A 10,173-nucleotide genomic window follows, 5' to 3' on the forward strand; every position below is an offset into this window, starting at 1 on the left:
TCATACAGAGGTTTGGAGGGAGGAGCAGGGGACAACTTCCTCATCTCACAAGTTAGTGGTCTTTTTATCGCATTCCAGTGTGGGGCCTGGGCATATTTAAAATGACCACGAAAGGTCTCTCACTATGTTAGCCACCATACAAGGCTAGACTTTAATTTTTAAATTTTTGGGTGGTGGTAGGGGAAGGATCTGTGCCCAGTGGAGAGAAAATGCAGCAATTCCGTGGTTGGATTTCTGAAGTGAGGAAAGGATTTTTTTTTTTTTCTTTCTGAATGGGGTCAAGCGTACCACTGTGAAGATAAACTTTATCTTAATGCGTTGGGAGATCAGAGCTCTAGGTACCAGGCACTTTCCACCGGCTGTAAAATGGGAGTCCCTGCCCCACCACACACAGCCCATTCTGTAGTCAAGACAGTAGTGTGCATTGAGGGACAGGTTCTGAAATTGGAGGAGGGGCAAAAGAGGCGAACAGGAAACGCAGGAGGTGCCCCCAACATCGCATACTGAAACGTGAGCAGGCTCTGCTGATAATGGGAGGGGATGTGGAGCAGGTGGTGCTGGGCCTGGCAAGGGAATGGCCCCAGTCAAGAGCTCCGAGTTTAGGCAGCCTGAGTGTGGGCCTAGGGCAGTAGGTGTCAGCAGAGGCGAGGCTTTGGGGTTGGCCGGGCCCGCCCCTCCACCGCGCGGCCATTGTCTGAGCCAGCCGCCGCCTTGGCAGCAGAAGGTGACATCTGGTGACTAATGGCCGCGGCTGCGCGCCGCCCTCCTCCCTCCCGCAGCGCCCAGGGTGCAGCTGCCACACTGCCAGCTTTTCTCTGTTCCCTCCCACTTCCTCCTCACTGCTCCTCTTGCGGGGATAGGGACAGGGCGGACAACCAGGACCTGGAAGCAGGACAGATACCAGCGTTTTTTCCAGCTCGCTAGGCCCTCCCTGCGGGTGCCTTGTGTCTCCTGCCTCCTTAGCGCGCAGGCGCTGACTCGTCCTGGCTGCTGCATCCACTACCATGAGCCCTTGTGGACTGTGCCACGCCTCAGGGACATCTCAGGAAGCCTTGCCCTATGCTGCACCTCTTACGGAGGGCACAGCCCAGTGAGCATATGAGTTTAGATGTCTAAGCACCAACACACGGGTGTAGGGCCCCTTGGTTACAAGAAATGTCATACATTAGATACCCGTGGGTCTTTTCAGTTTCGGTGCTCATGCACAGAGGAGGAATAGTGCTGGCTGGCAAACTTGGGGGACAATCTATCTCTGCGTTTGGAGACTCCCATAGACTTGCTCAAAATAGGAATTCTTGGGCATGTACCTACACAGTCAACACAGCAGGGGATTGTCCTTGTCAAAGTTCGAGCACAATGACAACAACATAATCTAGATCCTAACCACTATCTAAGCCAGACTACACCTCTCCATGTTCATACTACTGCTAAATTAGATGCACTTTAAAAACTGCATTTAAGAGGCTGAGAGGATGGCTCAGTGGATGAAATGCTAGTTATTCAACCAGGAAGGCTCGAGTTTGTGTCTCCCCATGAGCTTGTAATTCCTAGAAAGGGACAAGAAGAATTGGCGGGGTTCACTGGCAGGCTAGTCTAGAGGAATAGGGGAGCTTAGGTTCAGTGAGAAGAGACTGAGGAATATACTTCACACACACCAGGATAGAGGGGGGCAGGGAGGAGCAGTGGGGAGGAGGAGGAAGTACGTTTTAAAACTTGGCTAGATATCTAGCTTCTCTTACAGAAGCCCTGCCAGTGTGAGGCACCTTCCCAGCTGGCCATCATGGGTTGTAGCTGGGTTTGAAGTTCGTCTGGCCTCTTCAGCTGCTCACCTCCCTGTTCTGGTAATCCACATCTCCCCCACACACACCCCCCACACCCCCATGGATCCTTGTGCTGTCAGTCCTGTGAGCGGCTGGGCTTCCAGGAGAGTTCTTGGCCTCTAGCCAGCAGTCAGAGCCCCAGACCCTTGAAGCTGGCAATGGAAGTAGGGAGCTTGGTTCTCCTCACTAGCTCCAGCTCTGAAGACCACACAGCAAGGAGACTTTCCCCATTGCATGGGGTTAAGGGAACTGCAAGCCAGGGAAGCCCTGTGTCATCCAGAGTACCTTCTTCATTGTGATGTCATAGGGTCCTGCTGGTAGCTCTGAGGTACAATACCATAGCTTCCACCCTAGAGTGGTAGAGGCTGGGGATGCATGAGGTGACCACCTAGTTGTGAAGTACAGCTGGGCACTGCTGCAAAAATCTGTAATGTTGGTAGCTGGGAGGCTGGGGCAGAAAAAGAGTTCAAAGCCAGCCTGTACTATGTGTCGTCTCAAACACAAATGACCTCAGCCCAAATTAAGAAAGCAATTAGTTGGAAAGGCAGAAGGACTTGGAGTCTACATTCCCTTTATGTAGATGAGAGCAGTACTTCTACTGTTCAGCTCCTGTGTGGGAGATAGGGAAGGGCCTAGGAAGCATTCTTTATGTCTAGGAAAATGAAGTATTGATCGGCTTGTATACATCAGAGGAATACACTTCACACACACCAGGATAGATGGGGACAGGGATGCCCCTCTGATAGGACTCTCCCTGGCCTCCATCTTGCTGAGGAGCCTGGTTCACCAAGAAAGGTTAATGTTGAAAGCCTCCACAGAATGTGCACATGGGAAGCCAGGTAGGTATCGTCTCTCCACGGCACTCCCCGGCCCAGTCACATCCCCAAGTCCTCAAGGGTTCTTGATGCTGGAGAGCTGACACTGCTCAATGGATCACTTGATCCTAGCCAACACACCCTTCTTTCACAGGAAGTCTGAGAGCTCACTGACTTTCACAATGTTCAAAGTCAAGTGGACAAGATGCGAGTGCCCAAAAGTTTAGGCCTGGGCTCAGATCCCAGCTTTCTTGCTTTCTGACATTGGCCCCTGAGCAAACAGTGTACTTTGTGCCTCCGTGTCCTCCTCAGCAGGTGAGGCAGTACACCACCTGTTCTGAGGGCTACTAGCTGAGGACTAATTGAGATTTACTCAAAGAATTGATAAGGGGGTCTTGCCCAGGGCTGGTGCCCAGTCCATCCCTGAGCTTCTTGCCCCCACCTCCAGTTACTGCTTGCTCTATTGCTCCTGGCCTTGGCTAGGTTTCAGTTTTACCAACTTGCTCTGTATCTGGAGCCACCCTTGTATCTCTCTGTATGTGTGTAGAAGGAATGGCAGGCCTCACTGACAAGGTGGTGTCCATCTCTGAATAAATGCCATTGTTCTGCATCAGGGTCAAATTGAAGCCTGCCTGAGAGCCTAGAGACTGGTGATGTAGGCAATGACAGGCAATTGGGAACTGCCTATTCGCAGACATGCTTGCTTGGGACCAATGGGATGTAGGTGGAGGGTATAAAGAGCGCTCCCTGAGAATCAATAAACGAGCTTGCTGCCACATTCTCACCTACTCCTGGAGTCTGGGAGTCTGAGCCATTGATTTTGTGCCACCTCATCCCCAACCCCCAAGGGTGAGTATGACCGGGTGGCAGGCAGTCCAGGGTGTAAAGCAGCATATATGCTCCATATCTTCTCCTTCCATCTGGATCTCTCTAATGTTTCTTCACTTTCTCCTTGTATGAAGCTTGTGTTTGGTCTGGTCGGTGGCACCCCTGGCCTGCAAGGCTGGCTGCCTTAACTGGGTTCCTTGGTTACACTGGCAGTGTTTCTCAACTCATGAGTTGTGACCCCTTTGGGGGTGTTATGAGCCTTTCACAGGGGTCATCTAAGACCTCCAAAAAACACAGATATTTACATTATGATTCACAACAGTGGCAAAATTACAGTTATAAAATAGCAATGAAAATAATTTTATAGTTGGGGTTCACAATATAAAATCTGTATTAAGGAGTCACAGTACTAGGAAGGTTAACAACCACTAGGTTATGGCTCTTTACATTAAAATCTAGCCTCATTTGTGTGCATTTGAAATACAAAGTGTGACAAGCAACACTCAATGTGTAAATCTATTCCCATGAGTTTTATGCTTGGTGACCAGGGGGGACACCATGCCCAGCACACCTTCTCTTCTCTGTACCTTTGCTCACACTGCACCCTAAGTCTGGATGCCCCACCTGTGTGCAACTTGCCTGACTTTTCTATCCTGAGATTACCTACCCAGATCCTCCATGCCCCCTTCATATTAAAAGTGTTAGCTCTTACCCTAGTCTCAGAATAACTTGAGCTTTGTTCTAGGTTGTACTGAACTTCATTGCCACTTGTCTCTGGCCACATGCCACCTCATCCATGGCTTCTTGAAGCTCACTACAGAAAAAGACCATTTCCTAGTGATGATTTGATCCATCAGGACTAGGTCAGGGCCTAGTGCCTATATATTCAACAAGCAGCAGGTACCATTGGTCTTCACTTGGAGTTTAGTCAACAGGATCTTGAACAGAGTCTGTGGGAGTCTGTGGGACTTGTGTTCAGTTCATGTTTGTACCACTGGTACCTAGCTGGAAGGTTGGTGAGTGGAGAGCCGGATTCACGTTTCTTGGAACAAGGAAAATGAATGAATGGATGGATCGATGGATGGATGAACAGAAGGCATGTTGTCTAGATGGAGAGTCTTCTGAAGGATCTGATGCTCCAGTTGAACCCTTACGGTAGCGAAGGAGAGGAGACATTGATGGTTGGAGACATCCAGAAAAAAAATCTCAAAGATGTAGGAATGCTTGTTAAAGAGCTTGGAATGGAAATTCTTGGAGTTTGAATATGAAATGTCCCTCATAGGCTCTTGTACTGGGTAAATGGCAGCTTGTGGATGCTTGGAAAGTGTTTGGAATCTTGAAAGCTCTAATCTAACCAATGGATTAATTCCTCGATGAATTCATACTTTTATGATATCATAGAAAAAGGATGAAAAGTAGGAGGTGGCACCTTGTTGGAGAAAGTTAGTCATTGGAGGTGAGTTTTAAGCATTATATCTTTACCTGTCATTTTTCTGTCTCCCTTTTCTCCACTTTCTGTTCACCGTTATGTCAACTGTTCAGTTGTACCACACCATCCTCAGCATGATGAAATGATATCCATGAACCTATAAGCCAACAATAAATAAGTCTTTCTGTTATGTTTTAGGCGCTGTCAGGTTTCCTGCTACTTTTACACAAAGCCAGCTTATTCAGAAGGCTTGAGATTCAAGAGGATGAGTGGGGCCAGGTCACCAATGGCCCGAAGAGGAGATTTCTCTGGTCTGTTTTATCCTGATGCCTCTGAGGACAGTTTAACCCACACTTGGGAATCACTGATGGGGAGAAGAGCAGAGAGGAGACATGAAACTTAGCATTTACTCAGGAGGTGGTGCTGTCATCCATAGGGAGTATAGACAGAGCAGGCAGGACAGAGGTGGGGACAGAGCTTAAAGAGGAGCCGAGGACAAAGGATGAACAGGAGTCCTCTGCAAGGAAGAGAGGGCAGAAGAAAGCTCTTTCCTTGCTGTGAGCACCTGACACACTGGAGAGCCCAGTGTGTGGTAGGAGGAACTGGTTTGGGAACAAGAATCAGAGTTTAATTTCAAAGCTTGGAGTGCCCATGGGGCAGGCACAGCATCTGCTCAAGGAGCTCCAGAGACATCTTGGGGTAGGGATGACGGTCGGGAGGCATCAGCTGGCAGATGCTCAGGAAGGCTTGGGAGCAAACCAGATCATCCTGGGAAATCTTGAAGATGAAAGGAAGAAAGTAGAGGAGGGACCCTGGAGGAAACACACTCGTTTAAAGAGCAAGACTTAATGGCAACCTGTTAGAAGATAAAAAAGGAACAGAAAACATTTATAGCCGCAGCGAAAAAGATGAAAAACCTAGGAATAAACATAAGAAGAAGTGTGCAAGATCTAAGTAGAGAAAGTATTAAAATACTTCCAAGCAACAAGAATCATTTGAATAATGTTCTTGGACATGAAAACGAACATCGTGAAATTGTCTGTTCTCCCTTGGATGATTCAGAATTTAATAAGAGTCTCGATAGAAACCAAGCCTTTGTTGTCAGTGTTTAGACAAACTGACTCAAATTTTCCTATGGAAAAATAAATAAATATAGAGAAAATTCTCCATGGACTCCTTATCTGCTGCATTGGCTGAGCACAGCCTACCCTTGCTCTAAACTCTGTCTGCAATGAGCGTTCTTGGCCGTAGAGAGTGTTGTCCTCAGGCCCAGAGAGAAATTTGCATATTGCCCAGAGGATAAAGATAATGCTTCTCTCTTAGGAAGAGATCAGCAATCTAGTGGAGATCAGATTTGATTCCCAGCTAACACAACCACTGCATGAGCAGTGGTCATCATCTCTGCTGTGGCAACGAGGGCTCATGTGACCATCACAAATGTTGCTCCTATGGCCGTGGCTCCTGATCTGAATAGTAAAGCCCCCATGTATGTGTGTATACACATGTGGAGAGCAGAGGACAACTCTGTGTGTCAGCCCTCCCTCTATCTTGTCTGAGATAGGGTCCTCTTGCTGTTTTGCTGCCTGGTCAAGCAGGCTTGCTGGGTTGGTTTCTGGAGAGACTCCTATCTCCACCTCCCATCTCCCATCTCCCTGCAGTCTTGGATTATAGATGCATACTACTGTATCCATCATTTTTGTGGGTCTCAAGGATTCGAACTCATGTCTTGTACCGTAGGCATGTTTATCCACTGAGCCATTTCCTCAGCCCTGAATAAAGCATTGTCTCTTGCATCTTCTTCCAGAACCCAGGAAATAAGACTGACTTGTTTTCCAAAAGAGCAAAACCCATGAACTTGTCACAGTCCTTGACAGGGAGAGAAGCTAAGACATAGTCAAAAGGGGAGCAACCAGGAGGGGACTCACCCACTTGTCAATATCAAGCCACACATCAACAATGAGATGCTGGGCAGCCTAGCAGTACAAATCAATGCAGAACTTACACATGGGAACTTAGCCTAAGGTAATATACCATTTCAAACTGAGTGTGAAAACATGTTATTCAAGGAATGAAGTCAGGGAAACTGGAGAAGAAAGAAGTTGGACCCACATCTCAAACTTCCTACTAGAATAAACTCCATGTGAAACAAATATGAGAATGTAACAAAATGAATCCATAAGTGTAACAGAAACACAGAGGAACCAAGGGAGTGCTGTACTTAGAATGAGACCAACCTAGAAACCAGAAGAGAAGAGACCCGTGACTACTAATCTTAGGAACACTAGAACTGGGCTGGGCACGGCTGCACAAATCTATAATCTCACCATTAGACAGGTAGAGTCAGGAAGACTGGGAATTTTAAGGCTTACATGGCTTGGCTGCAAAGTGAATTTGAGGCCAGCCTGAACTACCTAAGACTGTCTCAGACCAACAATAACAATGAAAACAAATAACAGACTGAAACCTTGTGCATGGCAAACCCAAAAATACAGCAGTAAGTAGCAGGCATGTGTGGTTCTTTGTAACACATACTGATGACCAAGGACACATTTTTCTACTAAATAAGTTCTACAAACAAGAATAAAACATGTCAATAACTCAAGAGAGAAACAGAAAAGCAAAGACTGACCAAACTTCCAGAGGAGATGTCCCCTCCCCTAAAATGAACCAAATACTGTCTAAGTCCCAAGACAGTGCTTCTCAGCCTTCCTAATGCTATGACCCCTCATGCTGTGGTTTCCCATGCTGTGGTGACCCCCCCCCCCCAACCATAAGAATATTTCCTTGCTACCTTACAAGTATAATTTTGCTTTGGCTATGAATTGTAATATAAATATCTGATATGCAGGATATCTGTGACCCCTGTGAAAGGTTGTTCAACCCCCAAAGGGGTTGCAACCCACAGGTTGAGAACTGATGCACTAAGACATTATTTTTATCTCTTTCAAGTGGTCAGGACCAAAACTCTTGGTAACACCCGGTGTGGAGAGACAGCTGGTTGTACACTGCTGATGGCCTTGGAAACCATTCAGCTTCAAAGTGGAAACCTAGCAATTGCTACTGATTTTACACATGCTGTTAACTTGATGATACAACTTCTAAGCACTCTTCCCCAACATGAGAAAAGATACACGTGAGATCCATTTTTAAAAGAAAAAGGCAGAAAGCAATAGAAATGGGCATCTGAAGAGAGATGCTAAAATAAATCAGGTACGTGCATACAGAATTACATCATATAAGCAGAAGGAAGCAGGGAGACACTCGTGATGTACTGATATGGAAAAATTTCCAGAGTATAGTGTAAAGAAATCCAGATAGTTTTTTATTGTGCAGTTGAATGCTCTTATCTTGTGGGGAAGTCAAGGGGTGTCTATGAGGGGGAGATCTGTAGACATACATGTATACACATTATACATGTATATACATAAGGTATCAGAAAAGAACACACAAGATACTGATTGTGTTGCTTGCTTTTGGCTAGAAGAATCTCATCACTGGAAGACAGACAGAAGAAAAGAGCAGTCAATGAGAGGGCTTGTTGGGTAAAAGTTCTTGTTTCCGAGCCGGACAACATGAGTTCTGTCCTGGGGCTCCACGTGGTGGAAGGGGAGAACTGACTTATCTTCTCTCCCTCAGCATATGTACTTAGGCTCAGATAAATACATACATACATACATACATACATACATACATACATACATACATACAACTGGGGCAGGAAAGTTCCCTATACACACACTTGGAAGTTGGATGGGAACCTCTGTTATTCCCACTACCCAAATCAACATAGTGGAAAGAAAATGTTTGGGGCTACGATGGGAAAGAGAATATGCAGTTAGCCTAGAAAGCAGAGGCTTGTTTGTGGAGCCTGCAAGGGAGGTCTTTCAGGAAGGAGGCAAGGCTACAGTGTGGAACCTTATGAAGACACTAAAGACTCAAATACTGATGGGCAGGTAGCTGTATGAATGTGTCCATCAGACCAACAGAACACCTGGGAAGGGTGGGTGTGGTTCTCAGTGTGAGAGTATGGAAGAACTCAATTTACAGGTGAGAGTGGGGTGTACAAGGCAGAAGGCCATCAACATTTTCAAAGAAGAAGAGGAAGAAAGTGCAGGATCCCACAAATGGCAAGATGGTGCATCTCCTCTCTCTCTTCTTCCTCCCCCTCCCTCTTCCTCCTGTACCCTCTTCTATTCTCCCCCATCTTCCCTGTCTTTTTCCTTTTCTCTTCTCTGCACTCCTCTCCCTTCTATTATTCTCTTTTCTTTCTCCCCTTTCACTTTTATCCATCCTTAACTTCCCTCTCCTGTTCACACTTCTTATTTTCTGGGTCAGAACCCATTTGTGTATGCTCAGCAAAGAAGAATCCATGTGAGCTCCCAGAAGCAGCACAAACTCTCTCAGGGGGAAACAACCTTAAAACTTAAAATGCACAACCATGGCCAGTGTCAACTATGGTCTGGTTAGGTGTGTCTGAAATTCTGACACAGTCCGGGGACTTGGTAGTCTTGTCTCTGTTCTATGATGTCTAGGCCTCTGGGAGTGGCCACCACAGCAGGAGATGGCGGGACACGAGAGGCCTTACTAGTTCCTTGTGAGTAAGACAGCTCCTTCCTTGCCATGCCTGACACCTTCCTTGGCTGTGGTCCTGAGACTGTTGGGATCTGCTAAGCACCACTCCTCCTCATGGGAACCTCTCCACACGTCTATCTTGGAGTTCCCAACAGCAGGGTGCGTCCAGATTCTCAGAAACCCAAGTCCTAGGTGCTTATAGCCTGGCCTGGGAATACAGCAGAGGTCCTTCCATTGCATTCTCTTAGCTGCACATGACCGGGACAGAGGAATCTGGGTGGTGGTGGGTGATGGGACCATCTGATATCAAGAGATACTGCTTGTTGACAGTGGAGGTGGCTCTAGAGTCTGCCTACCACAGGGCAAATGAATGAGCTGGGCTTGGGGAGATGGCTGAGATGGCTGTCTGCAAAACCCACACGTGAGGCTAAGTTCATCAATCCCCAGCACCCAGACAAAAGCCCAGCAGGATGCTGGATGGATATAACTGCAGCACTGGTGTGGGTGGACGCTCCCTGGGCTCCCTGGCTAACCAATGTAGCCAATCAACAAGCTTCAGGTTCAATAAGTGGGTCTGCTTCCTAAATTCAAGTGGAATGCTATTGAGGAAGACAACAACATTCTGGTTTGTACATACATGTACATGCATCTGTGAACACACACACACACACACACACACACAGAGAGAGAGAGAGAGAGAGAGAGAGAG

General features: G+C 47.0%; 1 long non-coding RNA gene across 1 annotated transcript; it reads left to right on the forward strand.

The window, feature by feature from the left end:
* Positions 1 to 2,158: 2,158 nt before the first annotated feature.
* On the forward strand, positions 2,159 to 6,056 carry LOC116084667. Its single transcript, XR_004116208.1, has 2 exons — positions 2,159 to 2,659; positions 5,091 to 6,056. It is a non-coding gene; the product is annotated as an uncharacterized LOC116084667 (long non-coding RNA).
* The last annotated feature ends 4,117 nt before the right edge of the window (positions 6,057 to 10,173 follow it).

The sequence above is a fragment of the Mastomys coucha genome, unplaced genomic scaffold (assembly GCF_008632895.1).
Source record: "Mastomys coucha isolate ucsf_1 unplaced genomic scaffold, UCSF_Mcou_1 pScaffold9, whole genome shotgun sequence".
Lineage (NCBI taxonomy): Eukaryota > Metazoa > Chordata > Mammalia > Rodentia > Muridae > Mastomys > Mastomys coucha.